Source organism: Antedon mediterranea, chromosome 4, assembly GCF_964355755.1.
Source record: "Antedon mediterranea chromosome 4, ecAntMedi1.1, whole genome shotgun sequence".
In the NCBI taxonomy this organism is placed as follows: Eukaryota; Metazoa; Echinodermata; class Crinoidea; order Comatulida; family Antedonidae; genus Antedon; species Antedon mediterranea.
In genome coordinates, this window is record NC_092673.1 from 34,512,993 (window position 1) to 34,527,522 (window position 14,530).

The window sequence follows — 14,530 nt, forward strand, 5'->3', positions numbered from 1 at the left end:
ATGGTTTCCAGATTTAGAATAAAAATTAAACGACAAGGCAACTATTAGATTTTTTTAATGTGATAAGTTGTCTTTGATGATCCCTCACTTTCTTTGTTTTTACCTATCATTACAAATTAAGGTACAACCAGGACTAGACATAAACATTTTACACATCATTCTCTCTTAACCAACTGACAAAAACGTTCCCATTTCTCACAAACAGTGCATTGATGTGCTAAAGAAGAAACTAATACTAACCTTTATGTAAAAAAAAATGTAACGACTGCGAATGTGGGAGTGCCACGAAATAGAAGATAATAATTGGTCAAACCAGCATTCTTCTACCAATTCGACTGGCATTCTTGGTTATGAATATTCATCAATTCACCTGCAGATCCCTGGTCAGGGAAATACTTTATCAATGTGCAGCAAGAATGCATTTTAAACAACTTACAGAAGGAATTTGAACACAACAAAAAGTATCTGCCCCCGGTGAGGCTCGAACTCACGACCTTCAGATTATGAGACTGACGCGCTGCCGACTGCGCCAAGGAGGCTGCTGAGTATACACAGAAAAGGCAAGAATAACTTTTTTACAGAAGGAATTTTACCACAACAAAATGGGAGTGCCCCCTGTGATGCTCAAACTCACGACCTTCAGATTATGACACTGACGCACTGCCGACTGCTCCAAGGAGGCTGCTGAGTATACACAGAAAAGGTAAGCATAACTTTTTTACAAAAGGAATTTTAACACAACAAAATGGGAGGGGCCCCTGTGAGGCTCGAACTCACGACCTTCAGATTATGAGACTGACGCGCTGCCGACTGCGCCAAGGAGGCTGCTGAGTATACACAGAAAAGTCAAGCAGAACTTTTTTACGAAAAGGAATTTTAACACAACAAAATGGGAGTGCCCCCTGTGAGGCTCGAACTCACGACCTTCAGATTATGAGACTGACGCGCTGCCGACTGCGCCAAGGAGGCTGCTGAGTACACACAGAAAGGGCAAGCAGAACTTTTTACAGAAGGAATTTAAACGCAACAAAATGGGAGTGCCCCCTGTGAGGCTCGAACTAACGACCTTCAGATTATGAGACTGACGCGCTGCCGACTGCGCCAAGGAGGCTGCTGAGTATACACAGAAAAGGCAAGCATAACTTTTTTACAGAAGGAATTTTAACACAACAAAATGGGAGTGCCCCCTGTGATGCTCAAACTCACGACCTTCAGATTATTAGACTGACGCGCTGCCGACTGCTCCAAGGAAGCTGCTGAGTATACACAGAAAAGGCAAGCATAACTTTTTTACAAAAGGAATTTTAACACAACAAAATGGGAGTGCCCCCTGTGAGGCTCGAACTCACGACCTTCAGATTATGAGACTGACGCGCTCCCGACTGCGCCAAGGAGGCTGCTGAGTGTACACAGAAAAGTCAAGCAGAACTTTTTTACAAAAGGAATTTTAACACAACAAAAATATCTGCCCCTGTGAGGCTCGAACTCACGACCTTCAGATTATGAGACCGACGCGCTGCCGACTGCGCCAAGGAGGCTGCTGAGTGTACACAGAAAGGGCAAGCAGAACTTTTTTACAAAAGGAATTTGAACACAACAAAATGGGAGTTCCCCCTGTGAGGCTCGAACTCACGTCCTTCAGATTATGAGACTGACGCGCTGCCGACTGCGCCAAGGAGGCTGCTGAGTATACACAGAAAAGTCAAGCAGAACTTTTTTACGAAAAGGAATTTTAACACAACAAAATGGGAGTGCCCCCTGTGAGGCTCGAACTCACGACCTTCAGATTATGAGACTGACGCGCTGCCGACTGCGCCAAGGAGGCTGCTGAGTACACACAGAAAGGGCAAGCAGAACTTTTTACAGAAGGAATTTAAACGCAACAAAATGGGAGTGCCCCCTGTGAGGCTCGAACTAACGACCTTCAGATTATGAGACTGACGCGCTGCCGACTGCGCCAAGGAGGCTGCTGAGTATACACAGAAAAGGCAAGCATAACTTTTTTACAGAAGGAATTTTAACACAACAAAATGGGAGTGCCCCCTGTGATGCTCAAACTCACGACCTTCAGATTATTAGACTGACGCGCTGCCGACTGCTCCAAGGAAGCTGCTGAGTATACACAGAAAAGGCAAGCATAACTTTTTTACAAAAGGAATTTTAACACAACAAAATGGGAGTGCCCCCTGTGAGGCTCGAACTCACGACCTTCAGATTATGAGACTGACGCGCTGCCGACTGCGCCAAGGAGGCTGCTGAGTGTACACAGAAAAGTCAAGCAGAACTTTTTTACAAAAGGAATTTTAACACAACAAAAATATCTGCCCCTGTGAGGCTCGAACTCACGACCTTCAGATTATGAGACCGACGCGCTGCCGACTGCGCCAAGGAGGCTGCTGAGTGTACACAGAAAGGGCAAGCAGAACTTTTTTACAAAAGGAATTTGAACACAACAAAATGGGAGTTCCCCCTGTGAGGCTCGAACTCACGACCTTCAGATTATGAGACTGACGCGCTGCCGACTGCGCCAAGGAGGCTGCTGAGTATACATAGAAAAGGCAAGCATAACTTTTTTACAGAAGGAATTTTAACACAACAAAATGGGAGTGCACCCTGTGAGGCTCGAACTCACGACCTTCAGATTATGAGACTGACGCGCTGCCGACTGCGCCAAGGAGGCTGCTGAGTATACACAGAAAAAAGGAAAGCATAACTTTCTTACAAAAGGAATTTTAACACAACAAAAATATCTGCCCCCTGTGAGGCTCGAACTCACGACCTTCAGATTATGAGACTGACGCGCTTCCGACTGCTCCAAGGAAGCTGCTGAGTATACACAGAAAAGGCAAGCATAACTTTTTTACAAAAGGAATTTTAACACAAAAATGGGAGTGCCCCCTGTGAGGCTCGAACTCACGACCTTCAGATTATGAGACTGACGCGCTGCCGACTGCGCCAAGGAGGCTGCTGAGTGTACACAGAAAAGTCAAGCCGAACTTTTTTAAAAAAGGAATTTTAACACAACAAAAATATCTGCCCCTGTGAGGCTCCAACTCACGACCTTCAGATTATGAGACCGACGCGCTGCCGACTGCGCCAAGGAGGCTGCTGAGTGTACACAGAAAGGGCAAGCAGAACTTTTTTACAAAAGAAATTTTAACACAAAAAAAATATCTGCCCCCTGTGAGGCTCGAACTCACGACCTTCAGATTATGGGACTGACGCGATGCTGACTGCGTCAAGGAGGCTGCTGAGTATACACAGAAAAAAGGCAACCATAACTTTCTTACAAAAGGAATTTAAACGCAACAAAATGGGAGTGCCCCCTGTGATGCTCGAACTCACGTCCTTCAGATTATGAGACTGACGCGCTGCCGACTGCGCCAAGGAGGCTGCTGAGTGTACACAGAAAGGGCAAGCAGAACTTTTTTACAGAAGGAATTTGAACACAACAAAATGGGAGTGCCCCCTGTGAGGCTCGAACTCACGACCTTCAGATTATGAGACTGACGCGCTGCCGACTGCGCCAAGGAGGCTGCTGAGTATACAGAAAAAAGGCAACCATAACTTTCTTACAAAAGGAATATAAACGCAACAAAATGGGAGTGCCCCCTGTGATGCTCGAACTCACGTCCTTCAGATTATGAGACTGACGCGCTGCCGACTGCGCCAAGGAGGCTGCTGAGTGTACACAGAAAGGGCAAGCAGAACTTTTTTACAGAAGGAATTTGAACACAACAAAATGGGAGTGCCCCCTGTGAGGCTCGAACTCACGACCTTCAGATTATGAGACTGACGCGCTGCCGACTGCGCCAAGGAGGCTGCTGAGTATACACAGAAAAGGCAAGCATAACTTTTTTACAGAAGGAATTTTAACACAACAAAATGGGAGTGCCCCTTGTGATGCTCAAACTCACGACCTTCAGATTATTAGACTGACGCACTGCCGACTGCTCCAAGGAGGCTGCTGAGTAAACACAGAAAAGGCAAGCATAACTTTTTTACAAAAGGAATTTTAACACAACAAAATGGGAGTGCCCCCTGTGAGGCTCGAACTCACGACCTTCAGATTATGAGACTGACGCGCTGCCGACTGCGCCGAGGAGGCTGCTGAGTGTACACAGAAAAGTCAAGCAGAACTTTTTTACAAAAGGAATTTGAACACAACAAAAATATCTTCCCCCTGTGCGGCTCGAACTCACGACCTTCAGATTATGAGACTGACGCGCTACCGACTGCTCCAAGGAGGCTGCTGAGTGTACACAGAAAAGTCAAGCACAACTTTTTTACAAAAGGAATTTTAACACAACAAAAATATCTGCCCCCTGTGAGGCTCCAACTCACGACCTTCAGATTATGAGACTGACGTGCTGCCGACTGCGCCAAGGAGGCTGCTGAGTATACACAGAAAAAAGGAAAGCATAACTTTTTTACAGAAGGAATTTTAACACAACAAAATGGGAGTGCCCCCTGTGAGGCTCGAACTCACGACCTTCAGATTATGAGACTGACGCGCTGCCGACTGCGCCAAGTAGGCTGCTGAGTATACACAGAAAAAAGGCAAGCAGAACTTTCTTACAAAAGGAATTTTAACATAACATAAATATCTGCCCCCTGTGAGGCTCGAACTCACGACCTTCAGATTATGAGACTGACGCGCTGCCGACTGCGCCAAGGAGGCTGCTGAGTATACACAGAAACAAGGAAAGCATAACTTTCTTACAGAAGGAATTTTAACACAACAGAATGGGAGTGCCCCTTTGATGCTCAAACTCACGACCTTCAGATTATGAGACTGACGCGCTGCCGACTGCGCCAAGGAGGCTGCTGAGTATACACAGAAAGGGCAAGCAGAACTTTTTACAGAAGGAATTTGAACACAACAAAAATATCTGCCCCCTGTGAGGCTCGAACTCACGACCTTCAGATTATGAGACTGACGCGCTGCCGACTGCGCCAAGGAGGCTGCTGAGTATACACAGAAAAGGCAAGCATAACTTTTTTACAGAAGGAATTTTAACACAACAAAATGGGAGTTCCCCCTGTGAGGCTCGAACTCACGACCTTCAGATTATGAGACTGACGCGCTGCCGACTGCGCCAAGTAGGCTGCTGAGTATACACAGAAAAAAGGCAAGCAGAACTTTCTTACAAAAGGAATTTTAACATAACAAAAGTATCTGCCCCCTGTGAGGCTCGAACTCACGACCTTCAGATTATGAGACTGACGCGCTGCCGACTGCGCCAAGGAGGCTGCTGAGAATACACAGAAACAAGGAAAGCATAACTTTCTTACAGAAGGAATTTTAACACAACAGAATGGGAGTGCCCCTTTGATGCTCAAACTCACGACCTTCAGATTATGAGACTGACGCGCTACCGACTGCGCCAATAAGGCTGCTGAGTATACACAGAAAGGGCAAGCAGAACTTTTTACAGAAGAAATTTGAACACAACAAAAATATCTGCCCCCTGTGAAGCTCGAACTCACGACCTTCAGATTATGAGACTGACGCGCTGCCGACTGCGCCAAGGAGGCTGCTGAGTATACACAGAAAAGGCAAGCATAACTTTTTTACAGAAGGAATTTTAACACAACAAAATGGGAGTGCCCCCTGTGATGCTCAAACTCACGACCTTCAGATTATTAGACTGACGCGCTGCCGACTGCTCCAAGGAAGCTGCTGAGTATACACAGAAAAGGCAAGCATAACTTTTTTACAAAAGGAATTTTAACACAACAAAATGGGAGTGCCCCCTGTGAGGCTCGAACTCACGACCTTCAGATTATGAGACTGACGCGCTGCCGACTGCGCCAAGGAGGCTGCTGAGTGTACACAGAAAAGTCAAGCAGAACTTTTTTACAAAAGGAATTTTAACACAACAAAAATATCTGCCCCTGTGAGGCTCGAACTCACGACCTTCAGATTATGAGACCGACGCGCTGCCGACTGCGCCAAGGAGGCTGCTGAGTGTACACAGAAAGGGCAAGCAGAACTTTTTTACAAAAGGAATTTGAACACAACAAAATGGGAGTTCCCCCTGTGAGGCTCGAACTCACGACCTTCAGATTATGAGACTGACGCGCTGCCGACTGCGCCAAGGAGGCTGCTGAGTATACATAGAAAAGGCAAGCATAACTTTTTTACAGAAGGAATTTTAACACAACAAAATGGGAGTGCCCCCTGTGAGGCTCGAACTCACGACCTTCAGATTATGAGACTGACGCGCTGCCGACTGCGCCAAGGAGGCTGCTGAGTATACACAGAAAAAAGGAAAGCAAAACTTTCTTACAAAAGGAATTTTAACACAACAAAAATATCTGCCCCCTGTGAGGCTCGAACTCACGACCTTCAGATTATGAGACTGACGCGCTTCCGACTGCTCCAAGGAAGCTGCTGAGTATACACAGAAAAGGCAAGCATAACTTTTTTACAAAAGGAATTTGAACACAACAAAATGGGAGTTCCCCCTGTGAGGCTCGAACTCACGACCTTCAGATTATGAGACTGACGCGCTGCCGACTGCGCCAAGGAGGCTGCTGAGTATACATAGAAAAGGCAAGCATAACTTTTTTACAAAAGGAATTTTAACACAACAAAATGGGAGTGCCCCCTTTGAGGCTCGAACTCACGACCTTCAGATTATGAGACTGACGCGCTGCCGACTGCGCCGAGGAGGCTGCTGAGTGTACACAGAAAAGTCAAGCAGAACTTTTTTACAAAAGGAATTTGAACACAACAAAAATATCTTCCCCCTGTGCGGCTCGAACTCACGACCTTCAGATTATGAGACTGACGCGCTACCGACTGCTCCAAGGAGGCTGCTGAGTGTACACAGAAAAGTCAAGCACAACTTTTTTACAAAAGGAATTTTAACACAACAAAAATATCTGCCCCCTGTGAGGCTCCAACTCACGACCTTCAGATTATGAGACTGACGTGCTGCCGACTGCGCCAAGGAGGCTGCTGAGTATACACAGAAAAAAGGAAAGCATAACTTTTTTACAGAAGGAATTTTAACACAACAAAATGGGAGTGCCCCCTGTGAGGCTCGAACTCACGACCTTCAGATTATGAGACTGACGCGCTGCCGACTGCGCCAAGTAGGCTGCTGAGTATACACAGAAAAAAGGCAAGCAGAACTTTCTTACAAAAGGAATTTTAACATAACATAAATATCTGCCCCCTGTGAGGCTCGAACTCACGACCTTCAGATTATGAGACTGACGCGCTGCCGACTGCGCCAAGGAGGCTGCTGAGTATACACAGAAACAAGGAAAGCATAACTTTCTTACAGAAGGAATTTTAACACAACAGAATGGGAGTGCCCCTTTGATGCTCAAACTCACGACCTTCAGATTATGAGACTGACGCGCTGCCGACTGCGCCAAGGAGGCTGCTGAGTATACACAGAAAGGGCAAGCAGAACTTTTTACAGAAGGAATTTGAACACAACAAAAATATCTGCCCCCTGTGAGGCTCGAACTCACGACCTTCAGATTATGAGACTGACGCGCTGCCGACTGCGCCAAGGAGGCTGCTGAGTATACACAGAAAAGGCAAGCATAACTTTTTTACAGAAGGAATTTTAACACAACAAAATGGGAGTTCCCCCTGTGAGGCTCGAACTCACGACCTTCAGATTATGAGACTGACGCGCTGCCGACTGCGCCAAGTAGGCTGCTGAGTATACACAGAAAAAAGGCAAGCAGAACTTTCTTACAAAAGGAATTTTAACATAACAAAAGTATCTGCCCCCTGTGAGGCTCGAACTCACGACCTTCAGATTATGAGACTGACGCGCTGCCGACTGCGCCAAGGAGGCTGCTGAGTATACACAGAAACAAGGAAAGCATAACTTTCTTACAGAAGGAATTTTAACACAACAGAATGGGAGTGCCCCTTTGATGCTCAAACTCACGACCTTCAGATTATGAGACTGACGCGCTACCGACTGCGCCAATAAGGCTGCTGAGTATACACAGAAAGGGCAAGCAGAACTTTTTACAGAAGAAATTTGAACACAACAAAAATATCTGCCCCCTGTGAAGCTCGAACTCACGACCTTCAGATTATGAGACTGACGCGCTGCCGACTGCGCCAAGGAGGCTGCTGAGTATACACAGAAAAAAGGCAAGCAGAACTTTCTTACAAAAGGAATTTTAACATAACATAAATATCTGCCCCCTGTGAGGCTCGAACTCACGACCTTCAGATTATGAGACTGACGCGCTGCCGACTGCGCCAAGGAGGCTGCTGAGTATACACAGAAACAAGGAAAGCATAACTTTCTTACAGAAGGAATTTTAACACAACAGAATGGGAGTGCCCCTTTGATGCTCAAACTCACGACCTTCAGATTATGAGACTGACGCGCTGCCGACTGCGCCAAGGAGGCTGCTGAGTATACACAGAAAGGGCAAGCAGAACTTTTTACAGAAGGAATTTGAACACAACAAAAATATCTGCCCCCTGTGAGGCTCGAACTCACGACCTTCAGATTATGAGACTGACGCGCTGCCGACTGCGCCAAGGAGGCTGCTGAGTATACACAGAAAAGGCAAGCATAACTTTTTTACAGAAGGAATTTTAACACAACAAAATGGGAGTTCCCCCTGTGAGGCTCGAACTCACGACCTTCAGATTATGAGACTGACGCGCTGCCGACTGCGCCAAGTAGGCTGCTGAGTATACACAGAAAAAAGGCAAGCAGAACTTTCTTACAAAAGGAATTTTAACATAACAAAAGTATCTGCCCCCTGTGAGGCTCGAACTCACGACCTTCAGATTATGAGACTGACGCGCTGCCGACTGCGCCAAGGAGGCTGCTGAGTATACACAGAAACAAGGAAAGCATAACTTTCTTACAGAAGGAATTTTAACACAACAGAATGGGAGTGCCCCTTTGATGCTCAAACTCACGACCTTCAGATTATGAGACTGACGCGCTACCGACTGCGCCAATAAGGCTGCTGAGTATACACAGAAAGGGCAAGCAGAACTTTTTACAGAAGAAATTTGAACACAACAAAAATATCTGCCCCCTGTGAAGCTCGAACTCACGACCTTCAGATTATGAGACTGACGCGCTGCCGACTGCGCCAAGGAGGCTGCTGAGTATACACAGAAAAGGCAAGCATAACTTTTTTACAGAAGGAATTTTAACACAACAAAATGGGAGTGCCCCCTGTGATGCTCAAACTCACGACCTTCAGATTATTAGACTGACGCGCTGCCGACTGCTCCAAGGAAGCTGCTGAGTATACACAGAAAAGGCAAGCATAACTTTTTTACAAAAGGAATTTTAACACAACAAAATGGGAGTGCCCCCTGTGAGGCTCGAACTCACGACCTTCAGATTATGAGACTGACGCGCTGCCGACTGCGCCAAGGAGGCTGCTGAGTGTACACAGAAAAGTCAAGCAGAACTTTTTTACAAAAGGAATTTTAACACAACAAAAATATCTGCCCCTGTGAGGCTCGAACTCACGACCTTCAGATTATGAGACCGACGCGCTGCCGACTGCGCCAAGGAGGCTGCTGAGTGTACACAGAAAGGGCAAGCAGAACTTTTTTACAAAAGGAATTTGAACACAACAAAATGGGAGTTCCCCCTGTGAGGCTCGAACTCACGACCTTCAGATTATGAGACTGACGCGCTGCCGACTGCGCCAAGGAGGCTGCTGAGTATACATAGAAAAGGCAAGCATAACTTTTTTACAGAAGGAATTTTAACACAACAAAATGGGAGTGCCCCCTGTGAGGCTCGAACTCACGACCTTCAGATTATGAGACTGACGCGCTGCCGACTGCGCCAAGGAGGCTGCTGAGTATACACAGAAAAAAGGAAAGCAAAACTTTCTTACAAAAGGAATTTTAACACAACAAAAATATCTGCCCCCTGTGAGGCTCGAACTCACGACCTTCAGATTATGAGACTGACGCGCTTCCGACTGCTCCAAGGAAGCTGCTGAGTATACACAGAAAAGGCAAGCATAACTTTTTTACAAAAGGAATTTGAACACAACAAAATGGGAGTTCCCCCTGTGAGGCTCGAACTCACGACCTTCAGATTATGAGACTGACGCGCTGCCGACTGCGCCAAGGAGGCTGCTGAGTATACATAGAAAAGGCAAGCATAACTTTTTTACAGAAGGAATTTTAACACAACAAAATGGGAGTGCCCCCTGTGAGGCTCGAACTCACGACCTTCAGATTATGAGACTGACGCGCTGCCGACTGCGCCAAGGAGGCTGCTGAGTATACACAGAAAAAAGGAAAGCATAACTTTCTTACAAAAGGAATTTTAACACAACAAAAATATCTGCCCCCTGTGAGGCTCGAACTCACGACCTTCAGATTATGAGACTGACCCGCTTCCGACTGCTCCAAGGAAGCTGCTGAGTATACACAGAAAAGGCAAGCATAACTTTTTTACAAAAGGAATTTGAACACAACAAAATGGGAGTTCCCCCTGTGAGGCTCGAACTCACGACCTTCAGATTATGAGACTGACGCGCTGCCGACTGCGCCAAGGAGGCTGCTGAGTATACATAGAAAAGGCAAGCATAACTTTTTTACAGAAGGAATTTTAACACAACAAAATGGGAGTGCCCCCTGTGAGGCTCGAACTCACGACCTTCAGATTATGAGACTGACGCGCTGCCGACTGCGCCAAGGAGGCTGCTGAGTATACACAGAAAAAAGGAAAGCATAACTTTCTTACAAAAGGAATTTTAACACAACAAAAATATCTGCCCCCTGTGAGGCTCGAACTCACGACCTTCAGATTATGAGACTGACCCGCTTCCGACTGCTCCAAGGAAGCTGCTGAGTATACACAGAAAAGGCAAGCATAACTTTTTTACAAAAGGAATTTTAACACAAAAATGGGAGTGCCCCCTGTGAGGCTCGAACTCACGACCTTCAGATTATGAGACTGACGCGCTGCCGACTGCGCCAAGGAGGCTGCTGAGTGTACACAGAAAAGTCAAGCAGAACTTTTTTAAAAAAGGAATTTTAACACAACAAAAATATCTGCCCCTGTGAGGCTCCAACTCACGACCTTCAGATTATGAGACCGACGCGCTGCCGACTGCGCCAAGGAGGCTGCTGAGTGTACACAGAAAGGGCAAGCAGAACTTTTTTACAAAAGAAATTTTAACACAAAAAAAATATCTGCCCCCTGTGAGGCTCGAACTCACGACCTTCAGATTATGGGACTGACGCGATGCTGACTGCGTCAAGGAGGCTGCTGAGTATACACAGAAAAAAGGCAACCATAACTTTCTTACAAAAGGAATTTAAACGCAACAAAATGGGAGTGCCCCCTGTGATGCTCGAACTCACGTCCTTCAGATTATGAGACTGACGCGCTGCCGACTGCGCCAAGGAGGCTGCTGAGTGTACACAGAAAGGGCAAGCAGAACTTTTTTACAGAAGGAATTTGAACACAACAAAATGGGAGTGCCCCCTGTGAGGCTCGAACTCACGACCTTCAGATTATGAGACTGACGCGCTGCCGACTGCGCCAAGGAGGCTGCTGAGTATACAGAAAAAAGGCAACCATAACTTTCTTACAAAAGGAATATAAACGCAACAAAATGGGAGTGCCCCCTGTGATGCTCGAACTCACGTCCTTCAGATTATGAGACTGACGCGCTGCCGACTGCGCCAAGGAGGCTGCTGAGTGTACACAGAAAGGGCAAGCAGAACTTTTTTACAGAAGGAATTTGAACACAACAAAATGGGAGTGCCCCCTGTGAGGCTCGAACTCACGACCTTCAGATTATGAGACTGACGCGCTGCCGACTGCGCCAAGGAGGCTGCTGAGTATACACAGAAAAGGCAAGCATAACTTTTTTACAGAAGAAATTTTAACACAACAAAATGGGAGTGCCCCTTGTGATGCTCAAACTCACGACCTTCAGATTATTAGACTGACGCACTGCCGACTGCTCCAAGGAGGCTGCTGAGTAAACACAGAAAAGGCAAGCATAACTTTTTTACAAAAGGAATTTTAACACAACAAAATGGGAGTGCCCCCTGTGAGGCTCGAACTCACGACCTTCAGATTATGAGACTGACGCGCTGCCGACTGCGCCGAGGAGGCTGCTGAGTGTACACAGAAAAGTCAAGCAGAACTTTTTTACAAAAGGAATTTGAACACAACAAAAATATCTTCCCCCTGTGCGGCTCGAACTCACGACCTTCAGATTATGAGACTGACGCGCTACCGACTGCGCCAAGGAGGCTGCTGAGTGTACACAGAAAAGTCAAGCGGAACTTTTTTACAAAAGGAATTTTAACACAACAAAAATACCTGCCCCCTGTGAGGCTCGAACTCACGACCTTCAGATTATGAGACTGACGCGCTGCCGACTGCGCCAAGGAGGCTGCTGAGTACACACAGAAAGGGCAAGCAGAACTTTTTACAGAAGGAATTTAAACGCAACAAAATGGGAGTGCCCCCTGTGAGGCTCAAACTAACAACCTTCAGATTATGAGACTGACGCGCTGCCGACTGCGACAAGGAGGCTGCTGAGTATACACAGAAAAGGCAAGCATAACTTTTTTACAGAAGGAATTTTAACACAACAAAATGGGAGTGCCCCCTGTGATGCTCAAACTCACGACCTTCAGATTATTAGACTGACGCGCTGGTGACTGCTCCAAGGAAGTTGCTGAGTATTTTATACACAGAAAAGTCAAGCAGAACTTTTTTACAAAAGGAATTTGAACACAACAAAAATATCTTCCCCCTGTGAGGCTCGAACTCACGACTTTCACATTATGAGACTGACGCGCTACCGACTGCTCCAAGGAGGCTGCTGAGTGTACACAGAAAAGTCAAGCACAACTTTTTTACAAAAGGAATTTTAACACAACAAAAATATCTGCCCCCTGTGAGGCTCCAACTCACGACCTTCAGATTATGAGACTGACTCGCTGCCGACTGCGCCAAGGAGGCTGCTGAGTATACACAGAAAAAAGGAAAGCATAACTTTTTTACAGAAGGAATTTTAACACAACAAAATGGGAGTGCCCCCTGTGAGGCTCGAACTCACGACCTTCAGATTATGAGACTGACGCGCTGCCGACTGCGCCAAGTAGGCTGCTGAGTATACACAGAAAAAACGCAAGCAGAACTTTCTTACAAAAGGAATTTTAACATAACATAAATATCTGCCCCCTGTGAGGCTCGAACTCACGACCTTCAGATTATGAGACTGACGCGCTGCCGACTGCGCCAAGGAGGCTGCTGAGTATACACAGAAACAAGGAAAGCATAACTTTCTTACAGAAGGAATTTTAACACAACAGAATGGGAGTGCCCCTTTGATGCTCAAACTCACGACCTTCAGATTATGAGACTGACGCGCTGCCGACTGCGCCAAGGAGGCTGCTGAGTATACACAAAAAGGGCAAGCAGAACTTTTTACAGAAGGAATTTGAACACAACAAAAATATCTGCCCCCTGTGAGGCTCGAACTCACGACCTTCAGATTATGAGACTGACGCGCTGCCGACTGCGCCAAGGAGGCTGCTGAGTATACACAGAAAAGGCAAGCATAACTTTTTTACAGAAGGAATTTTAACACAACAAAATGGGAGTTCCCCCTGTGAGGCTCGAACTCACGACCTTCAGATTATGAGACTGACGCGCTGCCGACTGCGCCAAGTAGGCTGCTGAGTATACACAGAAAAAAGGCAAGCAGAACTTTCTTACAAAAGGAATTTTAACATAACAAAAGTATCTGCCCCCTGTGAGGCTCGAACTAGCGACCTTCAGATTATGAGACTGACGCGCTGCCGACTGCGCCAAGGAGGCTGCTGAGTATACACAGAAACAAGGAAAGCATAACTTTCTTACAGAAGGAATTTTAACACAACAGAATGGGAGTGCCCCTTTGATGCTCAAACTCACGACCTTCAGATTATGAGACTGACGCGCTACCGACTGCGCCAGTGAGGCTGCTGAGTATACACAGAAAGGGCAAGCAGAACTTTTTACAGAAGAAATTTGAACACAACAAAAATATCTGCCCCCTGTGAAGCTCGAACTCACGACCTTCAGATTATGAGACTGACGCGCTGCCGACTGCGCCAAGGAGGCTGCTGAGTATACACAGACAAGGCAAGCATAATTTTTTTACAGAAGGAATTTTAACACAACAAAATGGGAGTGCCCCTGTGAGGCTCGAACTCACGACCTTCAGATTATGAGACTGACGCGCTGCGACTGCGCCAAGGAGGCTTCTGAGTATACACAGAAAGGGCAAGCAGAACTTTTTACAGAAGGAATTTGAACACAACAAAAATATCTGCCCCCTGTGAGGCTCGAACTCACGACCTTCAGATTATGAGACTGACGCGCTGCCGACTGCGCCAAGGAGGCTGCTGAGTATACACAGAAAAGGCAAGCATAACTTTTTTACAGAAGGAATTTAAACACAACAAAATGGGAGTGCCCCTGTGAGGCTCGAACTCACGACCTTCAGATTATGAGACTGACGCACTGCCGACTGC

At 46.5% G+C, this 14,530-nt stretch overlaps 67 non-coding genes across 67 annotated transcripts; all 67 read right to left on the bottom strand.

Annotated features, from left to right (window-relative positions):
* Positions 1 to 466: 466 nt before the first annotated feature.
* Positions 467 to 539, bottom strand: Trnam-cau (transfer RNA methionine (anticodon CAU)). The gene has a single exon. It is a non-coding gene; the product is annotated as a tRNA-Met (tRNA).
* Positions 540 to 752: 213 nt separating this feature from the next.
* Trnam-cau (transfer RNA methionine (anticodon CAU)) lies at positions 753 to 825 on the bottom strand. Its single transcript has one exon. It is a non-coding gene; the product is annotated as a tRNA-Met (tRNA).
* Positions 826 to 896: 71 nt separating this feature from the next.
* Trnam-cau (transfer RNA methionine (anticodon CAU)) lies at positions 897 to 969 on the bottom strand. The gene has a single exon. It is a non-coding gene; the product is annotated as a tRNA-Met (tRNA).
* A 69-nt stretch (positions 970 to 1,038) lies between these two features.
* Trnam-cau (transfer RNA methionine (anticodon CAU)) lies at positions 1,039 to 1,111 on the bottom strand. Its single transcript has one exon. It is a non-coding gene; the product is annotated as a tRNA-Met (tRNA).
* Positions 1,112 to 1,324: 213 nt separating this feature from the next.
* Trnam-cau (transfer RNA methionine (anticodon CAU)) lies at positions 1,325 to 1,397 on the bottom strand. The gene has a single exon. It is a non-coding gene; the product is annotated as a tRNA-Met (tRNA).
* Positions 1,398 to 1,608: 211 nt separating this feature from the next.
* On the bottom strand, positions 1,609 to 1,681 carry Trnam-cau (transfer RNA methionine (anticodon CAU)). The gene has a single exon. It is a non-coding gene; the product is annotated as a tRNA-Met (tRNA).
* A 71-nt stretch (positions 1,682 to 1,752) lies between these two features.
* On the bottom strand, positions 1,753 to 1,825 carry Trnam-cau (transfer RNA methionine (anticodon CAU)). The gene has a single exon. It is a non-coding gene; the product is annotated as a tRNA-Met (tRNA).
* A 69-nt stretch (positions 1,826 to 1,894) lies between these two features.
* On the bottom strand, positions 1,895 to 1,967 carry Trnam-cau (transfer RNA methionine (anticodon CAU)). The gene has a single exon. It is a non-coding gene; the product is annotated as a tRNA-Met (tRNA).
* Positions 1,968 to 2,180: 213 nt separating this feature from the next.
* Positions 2,181 to 2,253, bottom strand: Trnam-cau (transfer RNA methionine (anticodon CAU)). Its single transcript has one exon. It is a non-coding gene; the product is annotated as a tRNA-Met (tRNA).
* Positions 2,254 to 2,464: 211 nt separating this feature from the next.
* Trnam-cau (transfer RNA methionine (anticodon CAU)) lies at positions 2,465 to 2,537 on the bottom strand. Its single transcript has one exon. It is a non-coding gene; the product is annotated as a tRNA-Met (tRNA).
* Positions 2,538 to 2,607: 70 nt separating this feature from the next.
* On the bottom strand, positions 2,608 to 2,680 carry Trnam-cau (transfer RNA methionine (anticodon CAU)). The gene has a single exon. It is a non-coding gene; the product is annotated as a tRNA-Met (tRNA).
* Positions 2,681 to 2,751: 71 nt separating this feature from the next.
* Positions 2,752 to 2,824, bottom strand: Trnam-cau (transfer RNA methionine (anticodon CAU)). Its single transcript has one exon. It is a non-coding gene; the product is annotated as a tRNA-Met (tRNA).
* Positions 2,825 to 2,892: 68 nt separating this feature from the next.
* Trnam-cau (transfer RNA methionine (anticodon CAU)) lies at positions 2,893 to 2,965 on the bottom strand. The gene has a single exon. It is a non-coding gene; the product is annotated as a tRNA-Met (tRNA).
* Positions 2,966 to 3,320: 355 nt separating this feature from the next.
* Positions 3,321 to 3,393, bottom strand: Trnam-cau (transfer RNA methionine (anticodon CAU)). Its single transcript has one exon. It is a non-coding gene; the product is annotated as a tRNA-Met (tRNA).
* Positions 3,394 to 3,463: 70 nt separating this feature from the next.
* Trnam-cau (transfer RNA methionine (anticodon CAU)) lies at positions 3,464 to 3,536 on the bottom strand. The gene has a single exon. It is a non-coding gene; the product is annotated as a tRNA-Met (tRNA).
* A 70-nt stretch (positions 3,537 to 3,606) lies between these two features.
* Positions 3,607 to 3,679, bottom strand: Trnam-cau (transfer RNA methionine (anticodon CAU)). Its single transcript has one exon. It is a non-coding gene; the product is annotated as a tRNA-Met (tRNA).
* A 70-nt stretch (positions 3,680 to 3,749) lies between these two features.
* On the bottom strand, positions 3,750 to 3,822 carry Trnam-cau (transfer RNA methionine (anticodon CAU)). Its single transcript has one exon. It is a non-coding gene; the product is annotated as a tRNA-Met (tRNA).
* A 213-nt stretch (positions 3,823 to 4,035) lies between these two features.
* Trnam-cau (transfer RNA methionine (anticodon CAU)) lies at positions 4,036 to 4,108 on the bottom strand. The gene has a single exon. It is a non-coding gene; the product is annotated as a tRNA-Met (tRNA).
* A 211-nt stretch (positions 4,109 to 4,319) lies between these two features.
* On the bottom strand, positions 4,320 to 4,392 carry Trnam-cau (transfer RNA methionine (anticodon CAU)). The gene has a single exon. It is a non-coding gene; the product is annotated as a tRNA-Met (tRNA).
* Positions 4,393 to 4,464: 72 nt separating this feature from the next.
* Trnam-cau (transfer RNA methionine (anticodon CAU)) lies at positions 4,465 to 4,537 on the bottom strand. Its single transcript has one exon. It is a non-coding gene; the product is annotated as a tRNA-Met (tRNA).
* Positions 4,538 to 4,608: 71 nt separating this feature from the next.
* On the bottom strand, positions 4,609 to 4,681 carry Trnam-cau (transfer RNA methionine (anticodon CAU)). Its single transcript has one exon. It is a non-coding gene; the product is annotated as a tRNA-Met (tRNA).
* Positions 4,682 to 4,893: 212 nt separating this feature from the next.
* Positions 4,894 to 4,966, bottom strand: Trnam-cau (transfer RNA methionine (anticodon CAU)). Its single transcript has one exon. It is a non-coding gene; the product is annotated as a tRNA-Met (tRNA).
* A 70-nt stretch (positions 4,967 to 5,036) lies between these two features.
* Trnam-cau (transfer RNA methionine (anticodon CAU)) lies at positions 5,037 to 5,109 on the bottom strand. Its single transcript has one exon. It is a non-coding gene; the product is annotated as a tRNA-Met (tRNA).
* A 71-nt stretch (positions 5,110 to 5,180) lies between these two features.
* Positions 5,181 to 5,253, bottom strand: Trnam-cau (transfer RNA methionine (anticodon CAU)). Its single transcript has one exon. It is a non-coding gene; the product is annotated as a tRNA-Met (tRNA).
* A 212-nt stretch (positions 5,254 to 5,465) lies between these two features.
* Positions 5,466 to 5,538, bottom strand: Trnam-cau (transfer RNA methionine (anticodon CAU)). Its single transcript has one exon. It is a non-coding gene; the product is annotated as a tRNA-Met (tRNA).
* A 213-nt stretch (positions 5,539 to 5,751) lies between these two features.
* Positions 5,752 to 5,824, bottom strand: Trnam-cau (transfer RNA methionine (anticodon CAU)). The gene has a single exon. It is a non-coding gene; the product is annotated as a tRNA-Met (tRNA).
* Positions 5,825 to 6,035: 211 nt separating this feature from the next.
* Positions 6,036 to 6,108, bottom strand: Trnam-cau (transfer RNA methionine (anticodon CAU)). Its single transcript has one exon. It is a non-coding gene; the product is annotated as a tRNA-Met (tRNA).
* Positions 6,109 to 6,178: 70 nt separating this feature from the next.
* Positions 6,179 to 6,251, bottom strand: Trnam-cau (transfer RNA methionine (anticodon CAU)). Its single transcript has one exon. It is a non-coding gene; the product is annotated as a tRNA-Met (tRNA).
* Positions 6,252 to 6,322: 71 nt separating this feature from the next.
* Trnam-cau (transfer RNA methionine (anticodon CAU)) lies at positions 6,323 to 6,395 on the bottom strand. The gene has a single exon. It is a non-coding gene; the product is annotated as a tRNA-Met (tRNA).
* A 70-nt stretch (positions 6,396 to 6,465) lies between these two features.
* Trnam-cau (transfer RNA methionine (anticodon CAU)) lies at positions 6,466 to 6,538 on the bottom strand. Its single transcript has one exon. It is a non-coding gene; the product is annotated as a tRNA-Met (tRNA).
* Positions 6,539 to 6,608: 70 nt separating this feature from the next.
* Positions 6,609 to 6,681, bottom strand: Trnam-cau (transfer RNA methionine (anticodon CAU)). The gene has a single exon. It is a non-coding gene; the product is annotated as a tRNA-Met (tRNA).
* A 211-nt stretch (positions 6,682 to 6,892) lies between these two features.
* Trnam-cau (transfer RNA methionine (anticodon CAU)) lies at positions 6,893 to 6,965 on the bottom strand. The gene has a single exon. It is a non-coding gene; the product is annotated as a tRNA-Met (tRNA).
* Positions 6,966 to 7,037: 72 nt separating this feature from the next.
* On the bottom strand, positions 7,038 to 7,110 carry Trnam-cau (transfer RNA methionine (anticodon CAU)). Its single transcript has one exon. It is a non-coding gene; the product is annotated as a tRNA-Met (tRNA).
* A 71-nt stretch (positions 7,111 to 7,181) lies between these two features.
* Positions 7,182 to 7,254, bottom strand: Trnam-cau (transfer RNA methionine (anticodon CAU)). The gene has a single exon. It is a non-coding gene; the product is annotated as a tRNA-Met (tRNA).
* Positions 7,255 to 7,466: 212 nt separating this feature from the next.
* Trnam-cau (transfer RNA methionine (anticodon CAU)) lies at positions 7,467 to 7,539 on the bottom strand. Its single transcript has one exon. It is a non-coding gene; the product is annotated as a tRNA-Met (tRNA).
* A 70-nt stretch (positions 7,540 to 7,609) lies between these two features.
* On the bottom strand, positions 7,610 to 7,682 carry Trnam-cau (transfer RNA methionine (anticodon CAU)). Its single transcript has one exon. It is a non-coding gene; the product is annotated as a tRNA-Met (tRNA).
* A 71-nt stretch (positions 7,683 to 7,753) lies between these two features.
* Trnam-cau (transfer RNA methionine (anticodon CAU)) lies at positions 7,754 to 7,826 on the bottom strand. The gene has a single exon. It is a non-coding gene; the product is annotated as a tRNA-Met (tRNA).
* Positions 7,827 to 8,038: 212 nt separating this feature from the next.
* Positions 8,039 to 8,111, bottom strand: Trnam-cau (transfer RNA methionine (anticodon CAU)). Its single transcript has one exon. It is a non-coding gene; the product is annotated as a tRNA-Met (tRNA).
* A 71-nt stretch (positions 8,112 to 8,182) lies between these two features.
* Positions 8,183 to 8,255, bottom strand: Trnam-cau (transfer RNA methionine (anticodon CAU)). Its single transcript has one exon. It is a non-coding gene; the product is annotated as a tRNA-Met (tRNA).
* A 212-nt stretch (positions 8,256 to 8,467) lies between these two features.
* On the bottom strand, positions 8,468 to 8,540 carry Trnam-cau (transfer RNA methionine (anticodon CAU)). Its single transcript has one exon. It is a non-coding gene; the product is annotated as a tRNA-Met (tRNA).
* A 70-nt stretch (positions 8,541 to 8,610) lies between these two features.
* Positions 8,611 to 8,683, bottom strand: Trnam-cau (transfer RNA methionine (anticodon CAU)). The gene has a single exon. It is a non-coding gene; the product is annotated as a tRNA-Met (tRNA).
* Positions 8,684 to 8,754: 71 nt separating this feature from the next.
* On the bottom strand, positions 8,755 to 8,827 carry Trnam-cau (transfer RNA methionine (anticodon CAU)). The gene has a single exon. It is a non-coding gene; the product is annotated as a tRNA-Met (tRNA).
* Positions 8,828 to 9,039: 212 nt separating this feature from the next.
* Trnam-cau (transfer RNA methionine (anticodon CAU)) lies at positions 9,040 to 9,112 on the bottom strand. The gene has a single exon. It is a non-coding gene; the product is annotated as a tRNA-Met (tRNA).
* Positions 9,113 to 9,325: 213 nt separating this feature from the next.
* On the bottom strand, positions 9,326 to 9,398 carry Trnam-cau (transfer RNA methionine (anticodon CAU)). Its single transcript has one exon. It is a non-coding gene; the product is annotated as a tRNA-Met (tRNA).
* Positions 9,399 to 9,609: 211 nt separating this feature from the next.
* Trnam-cau (transfer RNA methionine (anticodon CAU)) lies at positions 9,610 to 9,682 on the bottom strand. The gene has a single exon. It is a non-coding gene; the product is annotated as a tRNA-Met (tRNA).
* Positions 9,683 to 9,752: 70 nt separating this feature from the next.
* Trnam-cau (transfer RNA methionine (anticodon CAU)) lies at positions 9,753 to 9,825 on the bottom strand. Its single transcript has one exon. It is a non-coding gene; the product is annotated as a tRNA-Met (tRNA).
* Positions 9,826 to 9,896: 71 nt separating this feature from the next.
* On the bottom strand, positions 9,897 to 9,969 carry Trnam-cau (transfer RNA methionine (anticodon CAU)). The gene has a single exon. It is a non-coding gene; the product is annotated as a tRNA-Met (tRNA).
* A 70-nt stretch (positions 9,970 to 10,039) lies between these two features.
* Trnam-cau (transfer RNA methionine (anticodon CAU)) lies at positions 10,040 to 10,112 on the bottom strand. The gene has a single exon. It is a non-coding gene; the product is annotated as a tRNA-Met (tRNA).
* A 70-nt stretch (positions 10,113 to 10,182) lies between these two features.
* On the bottom strand, positions 10,183 to 10,255 carry Trnam-cau (transfer RNA methionine (anticodon CAU)). Its single transcript has one exon. It is a non-coding gene; the product is annotated as a tRNA-Met (tRNA).
* A 214-nt stretch (positions 10,256 to 10,469) lies between these two features.
* Positions 10,470 to 10,542, bottom strand: Trnam-cau (transfer RNA methionine (anticodon CAU)). Its single transcript has one exon. It is a non-coding gene; the product is annotated as a tRNA-Met (tRNA).
* Positions 10,543 to 10,612: 70 nt separating this feature from the next.
* Trnam-cau (transfer RNA methionine (anticodon CAU)) lies at positions 10,613 to 10,685 on the bottom strand. The gene has a single exon. It is a non-coding gene; the product is annotated as a tRNA-Met (tRNA).
* A 212-nt stretch (positions 10,686 to 10,897) lies between these two features.
* On the bottom strand, positions 10,898 to 10,970 carry Trnam-cau (transfer RNA methionine (anticodon CAU)). Its single transcript has one exon. It is a non-coding gene; the product is annotated as a tRNA-Met (tRNA).
* Positions 10,971 to 11,325: 355 nt separating this feature from the next.
* On the bottom strand, positions 11,326 to 11,398 carry Trnam-cau (transfer RNA methionine (anticodon CAU)). Its single transcript has one exon. It is a non-coding gene; the product is annotated as a tRNA-Met (tRNA).
* A 70-nt stretch (positions 11,399 to 11,468) lies between these two features.
* On the bottom strand, positions 11,469 to 11,541 carry Trnam-cau (transfer RNA methionine (anticodon CAU)). The gene has a single exon. It is a non-coding gene; the product is annotated as a tRNA-Met (tRNA).
* Positions 11,542 to 11,611: 70 nt separating this feature from the next.
* Positions 11,612 to 11,684, bottom strand: Trnam-cau (transfer RNA methionine (anticodon CAU)). The gene has a single exon. It is a non-coding gene; the product is annotated as a tRNA-Met (tRNA).
* A 70-nt stretch (positions 11,685 to 11,754) lies between these two features.
* On the bottom strand, positions 11,755 to 11,827 carry Trnam-cau (transfer RNA methionine (anticodon CAU)). Its single transcript has one exon. It is a non-coding gene; the product is annotated as a tRNA-Met (tRNA).
* Positions 11,828 to 12,040: 213 nt separating this feature from the next.
* Trnam-cau (transfer RNA methionine (anticodon CAU)) lies at positions 12,041 to 12,113 on the bottom strand. The gene has a single exon. It is a non-coding gene; the product is annotated as a tRNA-Met (tRNA).
* Positions 12,114 to 12,182: 69 nt separating this feature from the next.
* On the bottom strand, positions 12,183 to 12,255 carry Trnam-cau (transfer RNA methionine (anticodon CAU)). Its single transcript has one exon. It is a non-coding gene; the product is annotated as a tRNA-Met (tRNA).
* A 69-nt stretch (positions 12,256 to 12,324) lies between these two features.
* On the bottom strand, positions 12,325 to 12,397 carry Trnam-cau (transfer RNA methionine (anticodon CAU)). The gene has a single exon. It is a non-coding gene; the product is annotated as a tRNA-Met (tRNA).
* Positions 12,398 to 12,898: 501 nt separating this feature from the next.
* Trnam-cau (transfer RNA methionine (anticodon CAU)) lies at positions 12,899 to 12,971 on the bottom strand. The gene has a single exon. It is a non-coding gene; the product is annotated as a tRNA-Met (tRNA).
* A 72-nt stretch (positions 12,972 to 13,043) lies between these two features.
* Trnam-cau (transfer RNA methionine (anticodon CAU)) lies at positions 13,044 to 13,116 on the bottom strand. The gene has a single exon. It is a non-coding gene; the product is annotated as a tRNA-Met (tRNA).
* A 71-nt stretch (positions 13,117 to 13,187) lies between these two features.
* Positions 13,188 to 13,260, bottom strand: Trnam-cau (transfer RNA methionine (anticodon CAU)). The gene has a single exon. It is a non-coding gene; the product is annotated as a tRNA-Met (tRNA).
* A 212-nt stretch (positions 13,261 to 13,472) lies between these two features.
* Positions 13,473 to 13,545, bottom strand: Trnam-cau (transfer RNA methionine (anticodon CAU)). Its single transcript has one exon. It is a non-coding gene; the product is annotated as a tRNA-Met (tRNA).
* Positions 13,546 to 13,615: 70 nt separating this feature from the next.
* On the bottom strand, positions 13,616 to 13,688 carry Trnam-cau (transfer RNA methionine (anticodon CAU)). The gene has a single exon. It is a non-coding gene; the product is annotated as a tRNA-Met (tRNA).
* Positions 13,689 to 13,759: 71 nt separating this feature from the next.
* Trnam-cau (transfer RNA methionine (anticodon CAU)) lies at positions 13,760 to 13,832 on the bottom strand. The gene has a single exon. It is a non-coding gene; the product is annotated as a tRNA-Met (tRNA).
* Positions 13,833 to 14,044: 212 nt separating this feature from the next.
* On the bottom strand, positions 14,045 to 14,117 carry Trnam-cau (transfer RNA methionine (anticodon CAU)). Its single transcript has one exon. It is a non-coding gene; the product is annotated as a tRNA-Met (tRNA).
* Positions 14,118 to 14,326: 209 nt separating this feature from the next.
* Trnam-cau (transfer RNA methionine (anticodon CAU)) lies at positions 14,327 to 14,399 on the bottom strand. The gene has a single exon. It is a non-coding gene; the product is annotated as a tRNA-Met (tRNA).
* Positions 14,400 to 14,530: the final 131 nt, after the last annotated feature.